Here is a 26410-nt window from a genome sequence, read left to right on the forward strand (position 1 = left end):
ATCCTGAACAGAACCGGGCCCAGGACGGAGCCCTGCTTGTGGCACTCCACTTGTCACTTCTTTCCATGATGAAGACGACGCATTGGTGAGAATCACCCTTTGGGTTCGTTCGCTTAGCCAATGATCTTTTAGCAGGACCTATTGAGGATTTCATTTGGAGCCCAATACAGAAAAATATCACCCTTTCACAACCTGGAAAGCAGTTCCAACAACTAGAGCAGTGGTTCTCAACCTGGGGTCCCCAGATGTTTTTGGCCAACAACTCCCAGAAATCCCAGCCAGTTTACCAGCTGTTAGGATTTCTAGGAGTTGAAGGCCAAAAAAACATCTGGGGACCCCAGGTTGAGAACCACTGAACTAGAGGGTGAGTCTAATATCAGTGGGGCAGAGAATATTTCATTTTGATTTTTAAATGAGCTCTCAACAGTTCCCCAGAATAGATTCATCATATTGTATTGTAAAGTTTGGACTGAAATAGGGAATCAGTTCTCCACTCCACTCATATAAGACCTACAAACCATCATTGGCTACTATTAAATATTAATTCACTTCTCTAAGCACTTATTGTTTCTGTACTATATTGTAAATTTACATTATATTAGTGTAGTACAATACTGGTAACAAATTACTATATTGTACTGTATCAACATATTGTAATATTATTAGTAATATTACATGTAAAATATGATATATAATTAATACTATTATATTGTATTATTAGTATTATATCGTATTACAATATAATATTATGAATATTATATGTATATACAATATGTTATAATTATTGTAAATTACTGTAAACTTGATCAGGGTTACAATGGGAATTGTGGGCCTGCTTCTGGCCAAGGAGAGATACATTTGTAAAAAGGGGCAGGCGGGGATCGAACCCGCGACCTCGAGCACTGAAAGCCTTTCCAGAAGGGGGCGGCGTCTGCGCACGCGCGGGTTCTGGGCCTCCCTCCTGGCCCCGCCCTGCCCGCGCGCATGCGCCTTTCCCTCTCTCTGTCCTGGCGGGCTCGAGCCGCTCCCTCCTTCCTGCCCGGCCGGAAGTGGCCTCTCTCGCCTCAGTCGGAGGAAGAAGGAAAGAAAGAAGGAGGCGCGGAGGGAGGGCGCTCGCCGGCTGAGGAGCCCCGTCGGGAGAGGAGAGGGCCCGGCCCGGCCCCGCCTGAGGTAAAAGAGGGTCGTGGGGTGGATGGAAGGAAGGAAGGAAGGAGGCCCCGAGGCCGGCCTCCCCGGGCACCACTCGAGCCCTCCCCACAGATGGCCATCCCGCCCCATAGACACTCATGGAAAGGGAAATATAGAGACTCAAAGGCCGACCCATTCTGCCATGACACCATTCGAGCCCTCCCGACAGATGGCCATTCAGCCCCATAGACATTCATGGAGAAAGGGAAATATAGAATCATGGGCTTGAAAGAGATCCAAAGGCCAACCCATTCTGCCATGACATCATTCGATCCCTCCCGACAGATGGCCATTCAGCCCCATAGACATTCATGGAGAAATGGAAATATAGGATCACAGGATTGAACGAGTCTCCAAAGGCCAACCCTAGGCTGTCATGACACCATTCGATCCCTCCCGACAGATGGCCACCCGGCCAAAAGAGACCCACAGGGCATCCAGTCCAAACCATTCTGCTATTAAGGAATGGACACAACCCAATCCCTCCCGACAGATGGCCACCCGGCCAAAAGAGACCCACAGGGCATCCAGTCCAAACCATTCTGCTATTAAGGAATGGACACAACCCAATCCTTCTCGACAGATGGCCATTCAGCCCCATAGACATTCATGGAGAAATGGAAATATAGAATCATAGGATGGAAAGAGTCTCCAAAGGCCAACCCTACTCTGTCATTACACGATTCGACCATCCACTCATAGACACTCATTGAGAAATGGAAATATAGAGACTCAAAGGCCAACCCTAATCTGTCATTACACCACCCGATCCCTCTCAACAGATAGCCATTCAGCCCCATAGACATTCATGGAGAAAGGGAAATACAGGATCACAGGATTGAACGAGTCTCCAAAGGCCAACCCTACTCTGTCATTACACCATTCGAGCCCTCCCGACAGATGGCCACCCGGCCAAAAGAGACCCACAGGGCATCCAGTCCAAACCATTCTGCTATTAAGGAATGGACACAACCCAATCCCTCCCGACAGATGGCCATTCAGCCCCATAGACATTCATGGAGAAATGGAAATATAGAATCATAGGATGGAAAGAGTCTCCAAAGGCGTCATGACACCATTCGATCCCTCCCGACAGGTGGCCACCCGGCCAAAAGAGACCCAAAGGGAAATGTGACCATTGGTGACCCATCCAGTAATGGACACAATCCAATCCCTCCAGACAGATGGCCATCCAGCCCCATAGACACTCATTGAGAAATGGAAATATAGGATCATAGGATTGAAGGAGTCTCCAAAGGCCAACCCTAGGCTGTCATTACACCATTCGATCCCTCCCGACAAATGGCCATCCAGCCCCATAGACACTCATTGAGAAATGGAAATATAGGATCATAGAGTTGAAAGAGACCCAAAGGCCACTCTGCCATGACACCACCCGAGCCCTCCCGACAGAGGGCCAGCCAACCAAGAGAGACCCAAAGGGCATCCAGTCCAACACATTCTGCCATTAAGGAATGGACACAACCCAATCCCTCCCGACAGATGGCCATCCAGCCCCATAGACATTCATGGAGAAAGGGAAATATAGAATCACAGGATTGAAAGAGTCTCCAAAGGCCAACCCTACTCTGTCATTACACCATTCGAGCCCTCCCCACAGATGGCCATCCCGCCCCATAGACACTCATTGAGAAATGGAAATATAGAGACTCAAAGGCCGACCCATTCTGCCATGACACCATTCGATCCCTCCCGACAGATGGCCACCCGGCCAAAAGAGACCCAAAGGGAAATGGGACCATTGGTGACCCATCCAGAAATGGACACAATCCAATCCCTCCCGACAGATGGCCATCCAGCCCCATAGACACTCATTGAGAAATGGAAATATAGAGACTCAAAGGCCGACCCATTCTGCCATGACACCATTCGATCCCTCCCGACAGATAGCCATTCAGCCCCATAGACATTCATGGAGAAAGGGAAATATAGAATCACAGGATTGAAAGAGTCTCCAAAGGCCAACCCTGTTCTGTCATGACACCATTCGAGCCCTCCCGACAGATGGCCACCCGGCCCCATAGACATTCATGGAGAAATGGAAATATAGAATCACAGGATTGAAAGAGTCTCCAAAGGCCAACCCTGTTCTGTCATGACACCATTCGAGCCCTCCCGACAGATGGCCACCCGGCCAAAAGAGACCCAAAGGGAAATGGGACCATTGGTGACCCATCCAGAAATGGACACAATCCAATCCCTCCCGACAGATGGCCATCCCGCCCCATAGACATTCATGGAAAGGGAAATATAGGATCATAGGGTTGAAAGAGACCCAAAGGCCACTCTGCCATGACACCACCCGAGCCCTCCCGACAGAGGGCCACCCGGCCAAAAGAGACCCAAAGGGCATCCAGTCCAACACATTCTGCGATTAAGGAATGGACACAACCCAATCCCTCCCCACAGATGGCCATCCCGTCCCATAGACACTCATGGAAAGGGAAATATAGGATCATAGGGTTGAAAGAGACCCAAAGGCCACTCTGCCATGACACCACCCGAGCCCTCCCGACAGAGGGCCACCCGGCCAAAAGAGACCCAAAGGGCATCCAGTCCAACACATTCTGCGATTAAGGAATGGACACAACCCAATCCCTCCCCACAGATGGCCATCCCGTCCCATAGACACTCATGGAAAGGGAAATATAGGATCATAGGGTTGAAAGAGACCCAAAGGCCACTCTGCCATGACACCACCCGAGCCCTCCCGACAGAGGGCCACCCGGCCAAAAGAGACCCAAAGGGCATCCAGTCCAACACATTCTGCCATTAAGGAATGGATACAACCCAATCCCTCCCGACAGATGGCCATCCAGCCCCATAGACATTCATGGAGAAAGGGAAATATAGGATCATAGGATTGAAGGAGTCTCCAAAGGCCAACCCTAGGCTATCATTACACCATTCGATCCCTCCCGACAAATGGCCACCCAGCCCCATAGACACTCATTGAGAAATGGAAATATAGAGACTCAAAGGCCGACCCATTCTGCCATGACACCATTCGATCCCTCCCGACAGATGGCCACCCGGCCAAAAGAGACCCAAAGGGAAATGGGACCATTGGTGACCCATCCAGAAATGGACACAATCCAATCCCTCCCCACAGATGGCCATCCCGCCCCATAGACACTCATTGAGAAATGGAAATATAGAGACTCAAAGGCCGACCCATTCTGCCATGACACCATTCGATCCCTTCCGACAGATGGCCACCCAGCCCCATAGACACTCATTGAGAAATGGAAATACAGAGACAAAGGCCAACCCATTCTGCCATGACACCATTCGATCCCTCCCCACAGATAGCCATTCAGCCCCATAGACATTCATTGAGAAATGGAAATATAGGATCATAGAGTTGAAAGAGACCCAAAGGCCACTCTGCCATGACACCACCCGAGCCCTCCCGACAGAGGGCCAGCCAGCCAAAAGAGACCCAAAGGGCATCCAGTCCAACACATTCTGCCATTAAGGAATGGATACAACCCAATCCCTCCCGACAGATGGCCACCCAGCCACATAGACACTCATTGAGAAATGGAAATATAGAGACTCAAAGGCCGACCCATTCTGCCAAGGCACCACCCGATCCCTCTCAAAAGATGGCCATCCAGCCCCATAGACATTCATGGAGAAATTGAAATATAGAGATTCAAAGTCCAACCCATTCTGCCAAGACAGCACTCGATCCCTCCCCACAGATGGCCATCCGGCCCCATAGACACTCATTGAAAAATGGAAATATAGAGACTCAAAGGTTGACCCATTCTGCCAAGACAACACCCAATCCCTCCCCACAGATGGCCATCCAGCCACATAGAAATTCATGCAGAAATGGAAATATAGAATCATGAGCTTGAAAGGGACCCCAAAGGACATCCAGTCCCACCCATTCTGTCATGGCACAATCCGATCCCTCCCAACAGATGGCCGTCCAGCCTCATAGACATTAAGGTTCATGGAGGAATTGAAATACAGAATCATGGGCTTGAAAGAGACCCAAAGACAGCACCCGATCCCTCCTGACAGATGGCCATCCAGCCCCATAGACCTTCACGGAGGAATAGAATCACAGGATTGACAGAGACTCAAAGGCCAACCTCATTCTGCATTGCACCATTCGACCCCTCCTTACAAATGGCCATCCAGACCTTCAGAGACACCATTCAATCCTTCCCGACAGATGGCCACCCACCCCAATAGACATTCATTGAGAACTGGAAATATAGAATCAAAGGATTGAAAGGGACCCCCATTCTGCCACTAAGGAATGGACACAGTCCGATCCCTCCCAACAAATGGCCATCCATCTCCAAAGACATTCACGGAGAACTGGAAATATAGAATCATAGGCTTGAAAGAGACCCAAAGCCCAACCCATTATTCCAGGACACAATCCGATCCCTCCTGAGAGATGGCCACCCATCCATCCTGTGGCTTAAAAGCCTCCAGATAATAATAATAATTATTATTATTAGCGACATTTATATCCCGCCTTTCTTACCCCGAAGGGGACTCAGAGCAGCTTACAAGTTATATGTACATATATTATATTATTAGCATAGCCAAATGTAAGCATTATATATTAATATATCGTACTATATCATGATACTGCCACATTATTAGTAATATTACATGTAATATAAAATAGAAAATTATTATATTGTATTACATTATAATAGTATTATCAATATTTTATGTACAGTAGAGTCTCACTAATCCAAGCTAAACGGGCCGGCAGAAGCTTGGATAAGCGAATATCTTGGATTATAAGGACTGATCAAGGAAAAGCCTATTAAACATCAAATTAGGTTATGATTTTACAAATTAAGCACCCAAACTTCATGTTATACAACAAATTTGACAGAAAAAGTAGTTCAATACGCAGTAATGTTATGTTGTAATTACTGTATTTATGAATTTAGCACCAAAATATCACGATATATTGGAAACACTGACTACAAAAATGGCTTGGATTATCCAGAGGCTTGGATAAGCGAGGCTTGGATTAGTGAGACTCTACTGTATATACAATATATTATATACTGTATATACTCGAGTATAAGCCTAGTTTTTCAGCCCTTTTTTAGGACTGAAAAAAAAACCTCGGCTTATACTTGGGTGAGGGTCCTGGTGGTATATATGATATATATATATATATTTTTCTATTATTATTGGTATTGTTACATTTATTATTTTACTCTATTAGTATTAATACATTTATTATTTTACTCTATTTAATATTATTAATACAGTAGAGTCTCACTTATCCAACATTCTGGATTATCCAACACAGTCTGTCTTGTTTTTGTAGTCAATCTTTTCAATACATTGTGATTTTTGGTGTCAAATTTGTTTTTCTGTCAAATTTGTTGTATAACATGAAGTTTTGGTGCTTAATTTATAAAATCATAACCTAATTTGATGTTTAATCGGCTTTTCCTTAATGCCTCCTTATTATCCAAGTTACTCGCTTATCCAAGCTTCTGCCGGCCCGTTTATGTTGGATAAGTTAGATTCTATTGTACGTTTATTATTTTACTCTATTTATTATTACATTTATTATTTTACTGCATTTATTATTGTTATTACATTTATTATTTCACTCAATGATTATTAAAAGGATACATAAGCACATTGACACTGAAGAAGATGAAAATAATGATTTCATCAGAGTTGAACACTCATATCTTAAATTACAGTTTGTGGTAAAGATTCAAAAATGTTTAAACTACTGAGGCCTCAATTAATGTAATTTTATTGGTATCTATTTTTATTTCTGATATTTACCACTTGGCTTATACTACCCAGAGTCAATGTTTTCCCAGTTTTTTGTGGTAAAATTAGGTACCTCGGCTTATATTCGGGTCGGCTTATACTCGAGTATATACGATAATTAGCATAGCACAATGTGAGTATTATATATGACTACAGTAGAGTCTCATTTATCCAACATAAACGGGTATGTTTGTTTTGGTTGTGAATTTGCCCAGTTTGAAAACTTTTGTGACCCAGTCGTCCGACGTTTGGTGTGTGTTTTGCGATTTCCATCGTTTGGCGTATTTCATTCTTGCTTCCTTATTGAGACTTCAGTGTTTTGTTGTTTAATGATCTGTGTGGTATTTGCAGCCCCTGCGTTTTGGAGACCGGTTTGGACGTCTCCGGGTTGCCTTTTAATGGCACACACGGGAGGGAAAATTGACCGTTTGGGACGTCTCCTCATAGGCAGCGGGATCTGGTTTCTGCAGTTTTGCTTTCTTCCTTCCCTGCAATTATGGCCGTGGGTTGGCCTCTCAGCCTCAGGCTAGTCATCCTGCCTTTTTATCCATGTTGGCGGAAAGCAGGCCCGCCTGACATCACTTTTCCTTGCCGCCGCATTGCAAATCACCTCCTACGTTTGGGACTCTCCAGACTAGTAAGAAACCATGTTAATGTAAGCCGCTAGAGTCTCCTTTTGGAGAGAAAAAGACAGATCTAAATAAACTTCAACATCATAATAATAATAATAATACAGAAAACTGATGACCATTCATCATTCACTGTACCCCCGCAGCGATGTTGACCGGCTATATACAGTTCTTTACTGCTGTCCTCAAAGCACAGCAGACAAAAAACCAGTACAAGAAAACCGCACTACAAACTAGAGCAGAATCAGTACAAGAAAACCACACTACAAACTAGAGCAGAATCAGTACAAGAAAACCGCACTACAAACTAGAGCAGAATCAGTACAAGAAAACCGCACTACAAACTAGAGCAGAATCTACAAGAAAACCGCACTACAAACTAGAGCAGAATCAGTACAAGAAAACCGCACTACAAACTAGAGCAGAATCAGTACAAGAAAACCGCACTACAAACTAGAGCAGGATCAATACAAGAAAACCGCACTACAAACTAGAGCAGGATCAGTACAAGAAAACCGCACTACAAACTAGAGCAGGATCAGTACAAGAAAACTGCACTACAAACTAGAGCTGACAGCTGGCACAACAAAACATTGCATGGAAAGTTCCTTGACTTATAAATAATAATAATAAACTTTATTTTTATATCCCGCCCCATCTCCCCGAAGGGACTCGGGGCGGCTCACAACAGGGACAAGCCCGAACAACAACAACATATTTAACATAAACTTGTGATTTTATGATATGAAATCCAGCATATCTATCTTGTTTGCTGTGTCATAATAAAATAATAATAATAATACACAGTCCTAAACGCTTGGGAAGTGTTCGACTTGTGATTTTGTGATATGAAATCCAGCATGCCTATCTTGTTTGCTGTGTCATACAATAAAATAATAATAATACATTTTATACAAATTATGAAATCCAGCATATATATCTCATTTGTTGTGTCATACTATGTCTTTGTGTCAATAAAATATATATTTTTTCATGTCAGGAGCAACCGGAGTTGCTTCTGGAGTGAGAGAATTGGCCGTCTGCAAGGACGTTGCCCAGGGGACGCCCAGATGTTTTGATGTTTGCGGGAGCCTTCTCTCCTGTCCCCGCATGGAGCTGGAGCTGATAGAGGGAGCTCATCTGCGCTCTCCCCGGGTGGGATTCAAATCTGCCAGCCTTCAGGTCAGCAATCCAACCTTCAAGTCATGAGGCTTTTATCCCCTAGGCCAGGGGTCCCCAAACGTTTTAAACAGGGGGCCAGTTCACCATCCTTCGGACCATTGGAGGGCCGGACTATAGTTGGCCAGCAAGCAATAATAATAATAATAATAATATCAAGTCCCACCTCCCAGCAACAAAGAACTGGTGGGATCACAAACCACAAAATAAGAAAATTGCACAGACAGACTATAAACAGAGGCACAACTATGTGGCCCAAATGATTAATTGGAACTTATGCCTCAAGTGCCACCTCCCAGCAGTAAAGAACTGGTGGGATCACAAACCTGCAAAAGTATTGGAAAATGAGCACGCAAAGATACTGTGGGACTTCCGAATCCAGACTGACAAAGTTCTGGAACACAACACACCAGACATCACAGTTGTGGAAAAAAAAAGGTTTGGATCATTGATGTCGCCATCCCAGATGACAGCCGCATTGATGAAAAACAACAGGAAAAACTCAGCCGCTCTCAGGACCTCAAGATTGAACTTCAAAGACTCTGGCAGAAACCAGTGCAGGTGGTCCCAGTGGTGATGGGCACACTGGGTGCCGTGCCAAAAGATCTCAGCCGGCATTTGGAAACAACAGACATTGACAAAATTACGATCTGCCAACTGCAAAAGGCCACCCTGCTGGGATCTGCGCGCATCATCCGAAAATACATCACACAGTCCTAGACACTTGGGAAGTGTTCGACTTGTGATTTTGTGATATGAAATCCAGCATATCTATCTTGTTTGCTGTGTCATAATAAAATAATAATAATAATAATAATAATAATAATAATAATAATAATAATAAAGAGGGTTGGAAGAGACCCTTTGGGCCATTGAGTCCAACCTCCTTCTGCCTTTGTGCACCAAAAGCACAAGCAAAGCACCCCTGACAGATGGCCTCCCAGCCTCAATGTTGTTGTTAATAATAATAATAATAATGATAATAATAATAATAGAGGTGACCCCTTGGGTCATTTAGCCCAACCCCCTTCTGCCTTTGTGCCGTGGGGGCCGGATAAATGGCTTCGATGGGCCGCATGTGGCCCCCGGGCCTTAGTTTGGGGACCCCTGCCCTAGGTCATTGGAGGCTCCAATAAAATAATAATAATAATACAATAATACATTCTAATACAAAATTATGATTGGTCAACCACAAAAGGCCACCTTAATGCAATCTGCGAGCATCATCCGAAAATACATCACACAGTCCTGAAAATAATAATAATAATAATAATAATAATAATAATAATAATAATACATTCTAATACAAAATTACGATCTGTCAACTGCAAAAGGCCACCTTACTGGGATCTGCCTGCATCATCCGAAAATACATCACACAGTCCTGAACATAATAATAATGATAATAATAATACAATCTAATACAAAATTATGATCTGTGAATTGCAAAAGGCCACCTTACTAGGATCTGCGTGCATCATCCGAAAATACATCACACCGTTCTGAACATAATGATAATAATAATAATAATATAGATAATACATTCTAATACAAAATTACGATCTATCATCTGCAAAAGGCCACCTTACTGGGATCTGCGCACATGTCCTAAATGCTTTGGAAGTATTTGACTTGTAATTTTGTGATATGAAATTCAGCATATATATCTTGTTTACTGTGTCATACTCTGTCTTTGTGTCAATACATTCTACATTGCCTCTTTGAGTTTCCTTGTGGAGAGAAACAGCTGGATATAAATAAACATAATAATAATAACAATAGTAGTAGTAGTAGTAGTAGAAGATTGATCTTAAAAACTTTATTATTATTATGTTATATTATAATATTATATATTGTTATAATATAAATATATACCACAGCAGCCACTGACTTGATGATGGTGATGATGGAGGTGATGGTGATGATGGAAATGGTGATATTGGAGATATTAATGAAAGTAATGGTGATGATGGAGATGGTGATGAAGGTGGTGGTCGTGATGGAGATGATGGTGGTGATGTTTTTGATGGTTGTGGTAGTGATGATGATGGAGATGATGATGATGGAGACATTGATGAAAGTAATAGTAATGATGGAGATGGTGATGGAGATTATGGTGATGATGGAGTTGATGGTGGTGGCGATGACAGAGATGGTGATGGAGATGATACTGATGGAGGTGATAGAGATTATGATGATGGTGTTGGTGGTGATGATGGAGATGGTTATGTTAATGATGATGGTGATGATGGAGGTGGTGATGATGGAGATGATATGGTAAGGATGGAGATGATGGTGGTGATGGAGATGATGATAGAGATGGAGGTGATGGAGATGATGATGGTGGTGATGGTTTTGATGGAGATGATGATGGTGATGGAGGTGGTGATGATGGAGATGATATAGTAAGGATGGAGGTGATGGAGATGATGATGGTGGTGGTGGTGATGGTTTTGATGGAGATGATGATGTGATGAAGGTGGTGATGATGGAGATGATATGGTAAGGATGGAGATGATGGTGGTGATGGAGATGATGATGGAGATGATGATGGTGATGGAGATGATGATGGTGGTGGTGGTGATGGTTTTGATGGAGATGATGATGGTGATGGAGGTGGTGATGATGGAGATGATATGGTAAGGATGGAGTTTATGGTGATATGATGGAGATGGAGGTGATGGAGATGATGATGGTGGTGGTGGTGATGGTTTTGATGGAGATGATGATGGTGATGGAGGTGGTGATGATGGAGATGATATGGTAAGGATGGAGATGATGGTGGTGATGGAGATGATGATGGAGATGGAGGTGATGGAGATAATGATGGTGGTGGTGGTGATGGTTTTGATGGAGATGATGATGGTGATGGAGGTGGTGATGATGGAGATGATATGGTAAGGATGGAGATGATGGTGGTGATGGAGATGATGATGGAGATGGAGGTGATGGAGATAATGATGGTGGTGGTGGTGATGGTTTTGATGGAGATTATGATGGTGATGATAGTGGTGATGATGGAGATGATATGGTAAGGATGGAGATGATGGTGGTGATGGAGATGATGATGGAGATGGAGGTGATGGGGATGATAATGGTGGTGGTGGTGATGGTTTTGATGGTGATGATGATCATGGTTGTTATTATTATTCTATTTTCTCTCTCTGCAAAGGGGACTCAAAGCAGCTTATATTGAAGACATTTCCATACAGTTTTAAAATATACACATGTTAAATCGAAATGAAATGTCATTAGTATTTAAAACAAATCAGTTACAAACCATAAACAACACATATTCAAGACTAAAAACCTCAGACTATATTAATAATAAATACATTGCCGCTTTGAGTCTGCTTCTGGAGAGACAAAGCAGGCTATAAATAATAATAATAATAATAATAATAGTGCGGTTTTCTGGCATTGTATATTTTTGCCGCTTCTGTGACTGTTCATTTGGGTTTTGATGATTCCGTAGCCCACTTGTCGATGGATGTCCAGAATCAGCAGCATCCACCGCGGTCCTTTTTATCCTGGGTGACGACCGAGCCAGTATAGACTTCATTTGGGTTTGATTCTCCATAATGCTAATGGGTTAGGTGCACTTGGTTGTGCTCCTCAGCTGAGGCCTCTCTGGCTTGGTTGGACCTGCCAGTAGTTACACTACCGCCAGCACAGCCCTCAGTCATCATTGGAGCAGTTAAGCCCCCCCACCACGTCAAGGGGGACCCTGAAGAAGGAGACAGAAGGCCTGATCCTTGCAGCCCAGGAGCAAGACATCAGAACAAATGCAATTAAGGCCAAGATTGAAAAATCAGCTGATGACCCAAAATACAGACTGTGCAAGGAAACCGACGAAACAATTGATCATATCCTCAGCTGCTGTAAGAAAATCGCACAGACAGACTACAAACAGAGGCACAACTATGTGGCCCAAATGATCCATTGGAACTTATGCTTGAAGTGCCACCTCCCAGCAGCAAAGAACTGGTGGGATCACAAACCTGCAAAAGTCTTGGAAAATGAGCACGCAAAGATACTGTGGGACTTCCGAATCCAGACTGACAAAGTTTTGGAACACAACACACCAGACATCACAGTTGTGGAAAAGAACAAGGTTTGGATCATTGATGTTGCCATCCCAGGTGACAGTTGCATTGACGAAAAACAACAGGAAAAACTCAGCCGCTCTCAGGACCTCAAGATTGAACTGCAAAGACTCTGGCAGAAACCAGTGCAGGTGGTCCCGGTGGTGATGGGCACACTGGGTGCCGTGCCAAAAGATCTCAGCCGGCATTTGGAAACAATAGGCATTGACAAAAGTACGAATTGCCCACTGCAAAAGGCCACCCGACTGGGATCTGTGCGCATCATCCAAAAATACATCACACAGTCCTTGACACTTGGGAAGTGTTCGACTTGTGGTTTTGTGATACGAAATCCAGTATATCTGTCTTGTTTGCTGTGTCATAATAAAATAATAATAATAATAATAATAATAATAATAGATACACAGCCGCTTTGCATCTCCTGGTGGAGAGAAATGCGGGGTGTAAATAAATATAAACATAAACATAATAATAACAATAATACATTATAATACTAATACTTGCGCTAAAAGCATTTAAATACCATTTAAAACCAATATACAAACATCAAAACAGAATTACATATCATTTGAATGAGATATTAAATAAAATTTGGTGCCGTTTCCCCCCAGTTTGGCTTCTTCGGGATAACTTCCTTTTCTGTTCCAAATTAGGCCGTGCCTTTTTTACACCAGCGTCTGGCTGACTCAACAAAGAGATCATTGGGTCCCTGTGAGTTTTCTTTCTCTCTTTTTTCCCCCCCAGAGGTTGACTCAGTTCTTTTTTTCCCCGTTTCTGTGTCAGCGAAGCCGACATCTGCATGACGTCTGGGCGTCTGGGCTGGCGGATTGGATGGGCAGAGCCTGGCTCTCCTCTTTCCGATGAGCCTTGACGTTCTTGTCCGGCTAAATAATTCAAGCGAAGGTTAAATGCTGGGCTACCCGTGAGTGAAAAAGGAGACGGCCGATCCGGTGGCTGAAACCCAAGCGGGCAGAGATTGCTGGGCCGTTGCCGTGATTCAACAGTGGAGACGGGCTGAAGAATCTCCAGCCGGTGAATAAGACAAGCTTGGCCGTCTGCGTTCGTATTCTGGTTTTTTGTGTGAGTAGCTAGGCCGAGGAGGAGATTTTCAATTCCGGATATAATAATGATGATGATGGAGGCGGGCAAGAAATACAATCATTATTATCATCATCATCATTCATCATCATTTAATTACTTATTAATCGCCCTCCATCCACGATGCTCTAGGCGATTTACAAGATAAAATTGTAAAGGATAAAAATACATACATACAAATATTAATGAAATTAACATAGATTAAAAGCTCTAGTAAAGAGCCAGGTCTTGAGTGCGAGGGTAAAAGGCCCTACCTCTCATATATAACTATAATAATAATGCCCTGGCAGAATATGTAAAACAAAGTGAAGAACCTGCTTTGATTGAAGTCAAAAATCAGAAACTCCTCAAAGCACAGCAGACAAAAAATCAGTACAAGAAAACCGCACTACAAACTAGAGCTGACAGCTGGCACAACAAAACATTGCATGGAAAGTTCCTTGACAAAATTGAAGGAAAAGCTGACAAGGAGAAGACCTAGCTCTGGCTCACAAATGGGACCTGCTTTGATTGGAGTCAAAAATCAGAAACTCCTCAAAGCACAGCAGACAAAAAATCAGTACAAGAAAACCGCACTACAAACTAGAGCTGACAGCTGGCACAACAAAACATTGCATGGAAAGTTCCTTGACAAAATGGAAGGAAAAGCTGACAAGGAGAAGACCTGGCTCTGGCTCACGAATGGGACCTTGAAGAAGGAGACAGAAGGCCTGATCCTTGCAGCCCAGGAGCAAGACATCAGGACAAAGGCCATTCAGGCCAAGATCGAAAAATTAGCTGATGACCCAAAATGCAGACTTTGCAAGGAAACCGACGAAACCATTGATCGTATCCTCAGCTGCTGTAAGAAAATTGCACAGACAGACTACAAACAGAGGCACAACTACGTGGCCCAAATGATTCATTGGAACTTATGCCTCAAGTCCCACCTCCCAGCAGTTTGCTGTGTAATAATAATAATAATAATAATAATAATAATAATAATAATACATCACACAGTCCTAGACACTTGGGAAGTGTTCGACTTGTGATTTTGTGATACGAAATCCAGCATGTCTATCTTGTTTGCTGTGTCATAATAAAATAATAATAATAATAATGATGATGATGGAGGTGGGTAATAAATACAATTATTATAACTATAATAATTATAGTGTAGGTCGGTAAGAAAGATAATAATAGTAATAATATTAATAATGGCGGCAGGTAAGAAATACAATTATTATTATAACTATAATAATAATAATGGAAGCGGGTAAGAAATACAATAATAATAATAATAATAATAGAGGCAGGTAAGAAATACAATTATTATTATAACAACAACAACAATAATAATAATAGAAGCTGGTAGGAATAACACAGCAAACAAGATAGATATGCTGGATTTTGTAACACAAAATCACAAGTCTAACACTTCCCAAACTAGTTTGTAGTGCGGTTTTCTTGTACTGGTTTTTTGTCTGCTGTGCTTTGAGGAGTTTCTGATTTTTGACTTCAATCATTATTATTATTATTATTTGCTGTGGCCATAGAAAAGAATAGCAAAGGGTTATGGGAGAGGTAGTGGGCGGGGCCATGCAAATTTTACACAAATGGAGAGAGTCAGAAACACTGGGGTGTCTGTGGTGGAGGAAATACAGAAAATCCTGGAGGAAATTTTCTTGGGTGGTGGCCAGTGTGGTGTTTGTGGAGGACATTGGCGGGGCTCTTGGACATGTTCACGTCGCTCGCCATAACCCACAATGTCATTGAAGGAGGGCCATGGGTGTCTCCTGAGTAGTGGGAGCTATAGCTGTTTGTGGAAATGGGAGCCACATATACACATACATATTTTCACTTTTGTTATGAGTATAGATATATCTTTGGCGTAGTGACAGGTGATGTTTCCTTGGGTGTCTGCTCCCCTGTCTGGAAGATTTCCTTCCACTTTGTGTCACCGTCTGTAAAGAAGTGTATGATTTTATTTTGTTTATAGATGACATGTTTATTTTATTTTGTTTAAACTGTCAGGTTTGGTTAATTTAAAATGGTAAGTATTGGAGCTGATAGTGCCAGAAGGTAACCAGCTCAGCATTAGAAGACAGGTTGCCGTGACAACGGGGGCGGAGCCAACCGCCTTTTGAAAAGGAAACCAGGGAAGTTTAAATCTCAGTCTGTGATTTTTAGTCACAGGGAACAGACTGGTTTCAGGTTAAGGAAACCAGGGAGGGAGACCTCTATTAGGCCAGACTAAGCAAGTTAGGTGACTTGTTTAGGGTTATTTATAGAGGCTGTGGATTAGGGGAAGTTAATCCCAGTGGATCTAAGAGGATCAGGTTCTAGTTAGTTTTGGAGAAAGAAGTATTTTGAAAGTTGTAACACCTCACATCTATTTGTAACCGTTAATCTAAGTGCCTTTAAGAAGTTATTGAAACCACTAAGCTCTGTACATGCAATAAACTTGTTTTGATTTTTATTCCATCTAAGTCTCTGTCACAATCATATACTAAGTTAAGCAACATCACCTTCTGAAGTAAATAAAGAAATCTTAAAAATAATAAGGGCCATCTGCCTGACATCTCCTCCATTTGGTGGCGGCGAAGATAATTAAATATATAATAATATAATTAACATCATCAACAAGACATCTTTATAATTGGTGGTAACTGTGTGGTGGGAAATAAAAGATTCCATTCCTGTCACCTCACACACCTGTCATCATTGGGTTTTGCCAAATGTGGCTTGTTGTGGATACAAGGATTGGAGATCAGAACTCTTCCGAGAGGGAGGTTTCTCTCACTTCTTAACCGGGAGTCGTATATAAATTGGGTGTTTGTAACGCAGGTTGTGGGGAGCCCACATACGTGCTCTCCGCCCCGTCTGGGTCGTATTTCTGACAAAAGAGGGAAGTCGTGGCGAGGCATTTCGAAACTGAGCCGATCTAGTTGCAAACTAGACCTGCAAACGTCGGGTGTCTTTTTCGGCAGAGGATGGCTTTGGGAACGAAACCTAGACACACTAATACCATTATTATAATTATTACTAGCTGTGCCCGGCCACGTGTTGCTGTGGCGAAGTGTGGTGGTATGGGAAATAAAGTATTGAGGAATTGGTGGTAGTTAAGGTGAAGGGTAAAGGTTTTGCCCTGATGGAGCTTAGCCTTCTAACTGGCAGCAATTGGATGAAAACAATTATTCCTCTCCCTCTAATTAGGACTTCATTTTTGTTTTCTTTTTGTTGTATGAACGTAGAGGCATGGATGAGGGGTTGTGCTGCCAAGTTTAGTGTTTCTAGGATGTGTAGTTTTGTTGTTTTGTCCTAGGCCAAAACGTCATTACCCTTTTATATATATACAGTAGAGCAGGGGTCCTCAAACTTTTTAAGCCGAGGGCCGGTCCACAATCCTTCTGACTATTGAGGGGCCGGATTATCATTTGAAAAAAAATACAAACAAATTCCGATGCACACTGCACATGTCTTATTTGTAGTGCAAAAACAACAACAAGAAGAAGAACAATGAAAGAACAATACAATATTTAAAAATAAAAACAATTTTAACCAACATACATTTATCAGGATTTCAATGGGAAGTGTGGTCCTGCTTCTGGCCAATGAGATAGTCAAGTTAATTAGGGTTGTTGTTGTTGTTGTTGTTGTTGTGTGCCTTCAAGTCATTTCAGACTTTGGGCGAGCCTAAGTCTAAAATTTATTTATTTATTTATTATTTACTGCATTTATTTACTACATTTGTATCACACCCTTCTCACCCCAAAGGAGTGGCTTACAAATTATATGTACATACAATATATTATATAATTAGCATAGCACAATATTAGCATTATATATTACTACAGTAGAGTCTCACTTATCCAACACTCGCTTATCCAACATTCTGGCTTATCCAACACATTTTTGTAGTCAATGTTTTCAATATATTGTGATATTTTGGTGCTAAATTCATAAATACAGTAATTACTACATAGCATTGCTGCATATTGAACTACTTTTTCTGCCAATATCGTGATGTTTTGGTGCTAAATTTGTAAATACAGTAATTACAACATAACATTACTGCATATTGAACTGCTTTTTCTGTCAAATTTGTTGTATAACATGATGTTTTGGTGCTTAATTTGTAAAATCATAACCTAATTTGATGTTTAATAGGCTTTTCCTTAATGCCTCCGTACTATCCAACATATTTGCTTATCCAACATTCTGCTGGCCCGTTTATGTTGGATAAGTGGGACTCTACTGTATATTGAACTATACCACTATACTGTAATATTAGTAATATTATATGTAATATAGAATATATAATCAATATTATTATATGGTATTATTATTAGTGTTATATTGTATTACATTATAATATTACTATCAATATTATATGTATATACAATATATTATATTATAAAAGTGAGGGTGGGGGCCAGGTCCCCGGGCCTTAGTTTGGGGACCCCTGCAGTAGAGTATCACTAATCCAAGCTAAACGGGCGGCAGAAGCTTGGAAAAGCGAATATCTTGGATTATAAGGACTGATCAAGGAAAAGCCTATTAAACATCAAATTAGGTTATGATTTTACAAATTAAGCACCAAAACATCATGTTAGACAACAAATTTGACAGAAAAAGTAGTTCAATACGTAGTAATGTTATGTTGTAATTACTGTATTTACGAATTTAGCACCAAAATATCACGATATATTGAAAACATGGACTACAAAAATGGCTTGGATAATCCAGAACCTTCGATAAGCAAGTCTTGGATAAGTGAGACTCTACTGTATGTATAATTTACAATAATTTATAAATATATGCTACATTGTATTAGTAGTATAATATTAGTAGTAATATATATACAGTAGAGTCTCACGTATCCAAGCTAAACGGGCTGGCAGAAGCTTGGACAAGCGAATAACTTGGATAATAGGGAGGGATTAAGGAAAAGCCTATTAAACATCAAATTAGGTTATGATTTTACAAATTAAGCACCAAAACATCATGTTATACAACAAATTTGACAGAAAAAGTAGTTCAATACACAGTAATGTTATGTTGTAATTACTGTACAGTAGAGTCTCACTTATCCAACACTCGCTTATCCAACGTTCTGGATTATCCAACGCATTTTTGTAGTCGATGTTTTCAATATATCATGATATTTTGGTGCTAAATTCATAAATACAGTAATTACTACATAGCATTACTGCGTATTGAACTACTTTTTCTGCCAAATTTGTTGTCTAACATGATGTTTTGGTGCTTCATTTGTAAAATCATAACCTAATTTGATGTTCAATAGGCTTTTCCTTAATGCCTCCTTATTATCCAACATATTCGCTTATCCAACATTCTGCCGTCCCGTTTATGTTGGATAAGTGAGACTCTACTGTATTTACGAATTTAGCACCAAAATATCATGATATATTGAAAACATTGACTACAAAAATGGCTTGGATAATCCAGAACCTTGGATAAGCAAGTCTTGGATAAGTGAGACTCTACTGTATGTATAATTTACAATAATTTATAAATATATGCTACATTGTATTAGTAGTATAATATTAGTAGTAATATTAGCATAGCGTGTTGCTATGGCACAGGAGATTATATATTATATTGTACTATATGACAATATTGCAATATTATTAGTAATATTACATGTAATAGAAATATACAATTATAATAGTGTATTATTATTATTCCTACATTATATTACATCATAATACTATCAATATTATATGTATATTATACAATATATTATATAGTATAAAATAATAATACAGTAGATGTTAATATTACTATTTTAATTTAATTTTATTTTTATTATATTATTATTATGACGGGAACCCCCTGGTGGTGCAGCATGTTAAAGCGCTGAGCTGCTGAACTAGCGAATCAAATGTGCATGTTTTCGAACTGCAAGGGCTGAAAAACTAGGCTTATACTGTGCCGGGCCACGCGTTGCTGTGGCCTTGTCTGGTGGTGTTGGTGAGAAATTGTTGAGGTAGTGGTGGTATTGAATGTCCGTTGTATGGTTGTCTTTATGTTTAGTATGCACACTGAAGTGGATTATATGGCAGTGTGGAGTCCAGATAATCCAGTTCAAAGCAGATAATATAAGATTATAAATGGGTTATATAGCTATGTGGAAGGGCCTTGATTCTACACTGCCATATAATCCAGTTAAAATCTGATAATCTGTGGAAGAGGCCTAAGGGAGGCCTAACTCTGCCTGTCCCCTGGGCTGAGTAGGTTGCTAGGAGATCAAGTGGGCGGAACTTAGCCTTCTAACTGGCAGCAATTGGATAAAAACTATTATTCCTCTCCCTGTAATTAGGGTTATATAGCTATGTGGAAGGGCCTTGAGTCTACACTGCCATCTAATCCAGTTAAAATCTGATAATCTGTATTTTAGAGGCAGTGTGGAAGAGGCCTAAGTGAGGCCTAACTCTACCTGTCCCCTGGGTGAGTGGGTTGCTAGCAGATCAAGTGGGCGGAGCTTAGCCTTCAAACTGGCAGCAATTGGATAAAAACAATCATTCCTGTTCCTCTTATTAGGACTTTATTTTTCTTTTCTTTTTGTTGTACAGTAGAGTCTCACTTATCCAACGTAAACGGGCCGGCAGAACGTTGGATAAGCGAATATGTTGGATAATAAGGAGAGTTTAAGGAAAAGCCTATTAAACATCAAATTAGGTTATGATTTTACAAATTAAGCACCAAAACATCATGTTATACAACAAATTTGATAGAAAAAGTAGTTCAATATGCAGTAATGCTATGTAGTAATTACTGTATTTACGAATTTAGCATCAAAATATCATGATATATTGAAAACATTGACTACAAAAATGCGTTGGATAATCCAGAACGTTGGATAAGCGAGTGTTGGATAAGTGAGACTCTACTGTATCAACCTAGAGCCGCGAATGATGGGTTGTGTTGTCAAATTTCGAGGTTGGGGGGGCCTGTAGTTTTGTTGTTTTGTCCGCTGCCTTGATGCCATCACTCTTTTATATATATAGATTATAAATAAAATATGTTACAAATCAGTCATATATTATTTAATAACAACAACAACAGCAATAATAAATTTATTAATAATGCATGTTTATTATCCATCTTTCTTGGTTGCTTTTATCACCAATATATTTCATTTTGTGTGAAATTTCTTTCCAAAATAGGGGTGGGGAGGCAAACGGGTGGCCTTTTTTCCTCCTCCTCCGCCTTGCAAATTGGTTGTAATGGTAGCTTTCTCTCTCCCCCTTTTTAAAAAAACTTTGACATGATTCACTAGTTAAACATGCGACTTCAAATTATGGGTTTGCCTCGACTCAGCTGCCAGTTTGGCTGCAGAAGAGCCTTGCGTTTTCCAGTCGGGAGAGATTTGCAAGGTCAGGAAACTTTGCAGGTTTTCGGTCTGGATTCGAGAGCCTTCGGGTGAGCTGGGCAAGGCAAAGGAGGCTTAAGCCTCTGTGTGTGTATAGATCTATCTATATATATAAAAGAGTGATGGCATCACGGCGACCCACAAAACAACAAAACTACAGGCCCCCCAACCTCGAAATTTGACAAAACAACCCATCATCCACGCCTCTAGGTTGATACAACAAAAAGAAAAGAAAAATAAAGTCCTAATTAGAGGGAGAGAAATAATTGTTTTTATCCAATTGCTGCCAGTTAGAAAGCTAAGCTCCGCCCACTTGGTCTCCTAGCAACCCACTCACCCAGGGGACAGGCAGAGTTAGGCCTCACTTAGGCCTCTTCCACACTGCCTATAAAATACAGATTATGAGATTTTAACTGGATTAGATGGCAGTTTAGACTCAAGGCCCTTCCACACAGTTATATAACCCATATAATCTTATATTATCTGCTTTAACTAGATTATCTGGACTCCACACCTTTACCCTTTACCTTAACTACCACCAATTCCTCAATACTTTATTTCCCATACCACCAGACTTCGCCACAGCAACGCGTGGCCGGGCACAGCTAGTATATTTATATAATGTGATTTTTATTGGCTCAGAAGGATCTCCAGACAGAGAGAATACAATTATTAGTATTCGAATGTATTATTATTATTTATACTGCACTTTTTCTCTCCATGAGGAGATTCAAAGCAGCTATATATCAATTATTACTATTATTATTATTATTATTATTATTATTATTATTATTATTATTATGTTTATACCCCGCTTTTTCTCTCTGCAGGGAAGCTCTAAGTGGCTATGTATCTATTATTAGTATTAGAAGAATGTATTATTATTTTAATGTATGACACAGCAATCAAGATAGACATGCTCTAGTTTGTAGTGCGGTTTTCTTGTACTGGGACTAAAGATGCCCTGATCCAACTTGCAAACAATCTCTGGGTTTTCTGGCATTATTATTATTATTATTATTATTATTATTATTATTATTATTATTATTATAAAGGCTGGGTGGCCAACTGTTGAGGGTGCTCTGTGCTTTCACTGCATGACAGAAGGTTACTCCTATTATTATTATTTTATTATGACGCAGCAAACAAGATAGATATGCTGGATTTCGTATCACAAAACCACAAGTTGAACACTTCCCAAGTGTCTAGGACTGTGTGATGTATTATTATTATTATTATTATTATTATTATTATTATTATTATTATTTTATGACACAGCAAACAAGATAGACATGCTGGATTTCATATCACAAAATCACAAGTTGAACACTTCCCAAGTGTCTAGGACTGTGTGATGTATTATTATTATTATTATTATTATTATTATTATTATTGTGTGATGTATTATTATTACTATTATTATTATTTTATTATTACACAGCAAACAAGATAGATATGCTGGATTTCGTATCACAAAACCACAAGTCGAACTCTTCCCAAGTGTCTAGGACTGTGTGATGTATTTTCGGATGATGCTGCAGATCCCAGTCGGGTGGCCTTTTGCAGTTGGCAGATCGTAATTTTGTCAATGCCTATTGTTTCCAAATGCCAGCTGAGATCTTTTGGCACGGCACCCAGTGTGCCCATCACCACCGGGACCACCTGCACTGGTTTCTGCCAGAATCTTTGAAGTTCAATCTTGAGGTCCTGAGAGCAGCTGAGTTTTTCCTGTTGTTTTTGTCAATGCGACTGTCACCTGGGATGGCGACATCCATGATCCAAACCTTTTTCTTCTCCACAACTGTGATGTCTGGTGTGTTGTGTTCCAGAACTTTGTCAGTCTGGATTCGGAAGTCCCACAGTATCTTTGCGTGCTCATTTTCCAATACTTTTGCAGGTTTGTGATCCCACCAGTTCTTTGCTGCTGGGAGGTGGGACTTGAGGCATAAGTTCCGATGAATCATTTGGGCCACATAGTTGTGCCTCTGTTTGTAGTCTGTCTGTGCGATTTTCTTGCAGCAGCTGAGGAGATGATCCATGGTTTCGTCGGTTTCCTTGCACAATCTGCATTTTGGGTCATCAGCTGATTTTTCGATCTTGGCCTGAATTGCCTTTGTCCTGATGTCTTGCTCCTGGGCTGCAAGGATCAGGCCTTCTGTCTCCTTCTTCAGGGTCCCATTCGTGAGCCAGAGCCAGGTCTTCTCCTTATTAGCTTTTCCTTCAATTTTGTCAAGGAACTTTCCATGCAATGTTTTGTTGTGCCAGCTGTCAGCTCTAGTTTGCAGTGCGGTTTTCTTGTACTGATTCTGCTCTAGTTTGTAGTGCGGCTTTCTTTTATTTATTCTGCTCTAGTTTGTAGTGCAGTTTTCTTGTACTGGTTTTTTGTCTGCTGTGCTTTGAGCAGTTTCTGATTTTTGACTTCAATCAGAGCAGGTTCTTCACTTTGCTTGACATCTTCTGCCAGGGCATGTTCTTCTTCTTTGACGGCTTGTTTTACTTGCAAGAGTCCTCTGCCCCCTGATCTTCGAGGCAGATATAGCCGGTCAACATCTTTAACATAATAACATTATTATTATTATTATTATTATTATTATTATTATTATTATTATTATGTTTATACCCCGCTTTTTCTCTCTGCAGGGAAGCTCTAAGTGGCTATGTGTGAATGAATTATGATGGCTTTAACTCGGTCCGGACTAAGGTTTACGTGCGAGGTTTATGTGGACGAATGGATTAAGTATTTTATTATACTGTTTTAAATGTATTTATGCGATTGTTTCAAATTGATTGTTTTATATTGCTATGTTTTATTTTTCTACTGTATTGTGAGCCGCCCTGAGTCCCTTCGGGTGAGAAGGGCGGCATATAAATGATGGAAATAAATACATAAATAAATATGTATCTATTATTAGTATTAGAAGAATGTATTATTATTATTATTATTGATATATATAGCCGCTTTGAGTCTCCTTGCAGAGAGAAAAAGTGGGGTATAAATAATAATAATACATTCTAATACTAATAATAGATACATAGCCGCTTTGACCTTCCCTGCGGAGAAAAAAAGGGGTATAAACATAATAATAATAATAATAATAATAATAATAATAATAATAATAATACATATATATCTACTTTGATCTTCCCTGCAGAGAGAAAAAGTGGAGTATAAATAATAATAATACATTCTAATACTAATAATAGATACATAGCCGCTTTGACCTTCCCTACGGAGAGAAAAAGCGGGGTATAAACAAACAAAATAATAATAATAGATATATAGCCACTTTGAGTCTTCTTGTGGGGAGAAAAGGTGGGGTATAAATAATAATAATATATTCTAATACAGTATATAGCCACTTTGAGTCTTCTTGCGGAGAGAAAAAGTGGGGTATAAATAATAATATACTCTAATACTAATAATAGATAGACAGCCGCTTTTAGCTTCCCTGCAGAGAGGAAAAGAGGGGTATAAACAACAACAATAATAATAATAATAATAGATATATAGCCACTTTGAGACTTCTTGCAGAGAGAAAAAATGGGGTATAAATAATAATAATATATTCTAATACAGTATATAGCCACTTTGAGTCTTCTTGCGGAGAGAAAAAGTGGGGTATAAATAATAATAATATATTCTAATACTAATAATAGATAGACAGCCGCTTTTAGCTTCCCTGCAGAGAGGAAAAGAGGGGTATAAACAATAATAATAATAATAATAATAATAATAATAATAGATATATAGCCACTTTGAGTCTTCTTGTGGGGAGAAAAGGTGGGGTATAAATAATAATATATTCTAATACAGTATATAGCCACTTTGAGTCTTCTTGCGGAGAGAAAAAGTGGGGTATAAATAATAATAATATATTCTAATACTAATAATAGATAGACAGCCGCTTTTAGCTTCCCTGCAGAGAGGAAAAGAGGGGTATAAACAATAATAATAATAATAATAATAATAATAATAATAATAATAATAATAATAATAATAGATATATAGCCACTTTGAGTCTTCTTGTGGGGAGAAAAGCTGGGGTATAAATAATAATATATTCTAATACAGTATATAGCCACTTTGAGTCTTCTTGCGGAGAGAAAAAGTGGGGTATAAATAATAATATACTCTAATACTAATAATAGATAGACAGCCGCTTTTAGCTTCCCTGCAGAGAGGAAAAGAGGGGTATAAACAACAACAACAATAATAATAATAATAATAATAATAATAATAATAATAATAGATATATAGCCACTTTGAGACTTCTTGCAGAGAGAAAAAGTGGGGTATAAATAATAATATATTCTAATACAGTATATAGCCACTTTGAGTCTTCTTGCAGAGAGAAAAAGTGGGGTATAAATAATAATAATATATTCTAATACTAATAATAGATAGCTGCTTTTAGCTTCCCTGCGGAGAAGAAAAGCAGGGTATAAACATAATAATAATAATAATCATAATCATAATAATTGATATATAGCCACTTTGCGTCTCCTTGCGGAGAGAAAAAGTGGGGTACAATAATAATAATAATAATAATAATAATAATAATAATAATAATAACTAGCTGTGCCCGGCCACGCGTTGCTGTGGCGAAGTATGGTCGTATGGGAAATAAAGTATTGAGGAATTGGTGGTAGTTAAGGTAAAGGATAAAGGTGTGGAGTCCAGATAATCCAGTTAAAGCAGATAATATAAGATTATAAGTGGGTTATATAGCTGTGTGGAAGGTCCTTGAGTCTATACTGCCATCTAATCCAGTTCAGATCTGATAACTTGTATTTTATAGGCAGTGTGGAAGAGGCCTAAGTGAGGCCTAACTCTGCCTGTCCCCTGGGCTGAGTGGGTTGGTAGGAGACCAAGTGGGCGGAGCTTAGCCTTCTAACTGGCAGCAATGGGATAAAAACAATTATTCCTCTCCCTCTAATTAGGACTTTATTTTTCTTTTCTTTTTGTTGTATCAACCTAGAGGCGTGGATGATGGGTTGTGTTGTCAATTTTCGAGGTTGTGGGGTGT

At 40.1% G+C, this 26410-nt stretch overlaps 1 protein-coding gene across 5 annotated transcripts in view; it reads left to right on the forward strand.

Annotated features, from left to right (window-relative positions):
- The first annotated feature begins 1018 nt into the window (after window positions 1–1018).
- myo9b (myosin IXB) overlaps window positions 1019–26410 on the forward strand; it is a 133095-nt gene continuing 107703 nt past the window's right edge. For all 5 annotated transcript variants that reach the window (XR_010000160.1, XM_062959759.1, XM_062959762.1 and 2 more), the window contains exon 1: window positions 1019–1170. The gene's annotated coding sequence lies outside the window, so the exon portion shown is untranslated. The remainder of the gene's footprint in view (window positions 1171–26410) is intronic.

This window comes from Anolis carolinensis, unplaced genomic scaffold (assembly GCF_035594765.1).
Source record: "Anolis carolinensis isolate JA03-04 unplaced genomic scaffold, rAnoCar3.1.pri scaffold_7, whole genome shotgun sequence".
Lineage (NCBI taxonomy): Eukaryota > Metazoa > Chordata > Lepidosauria > Squamata > Dactyloidae > Anolis > Anolis carolinensis.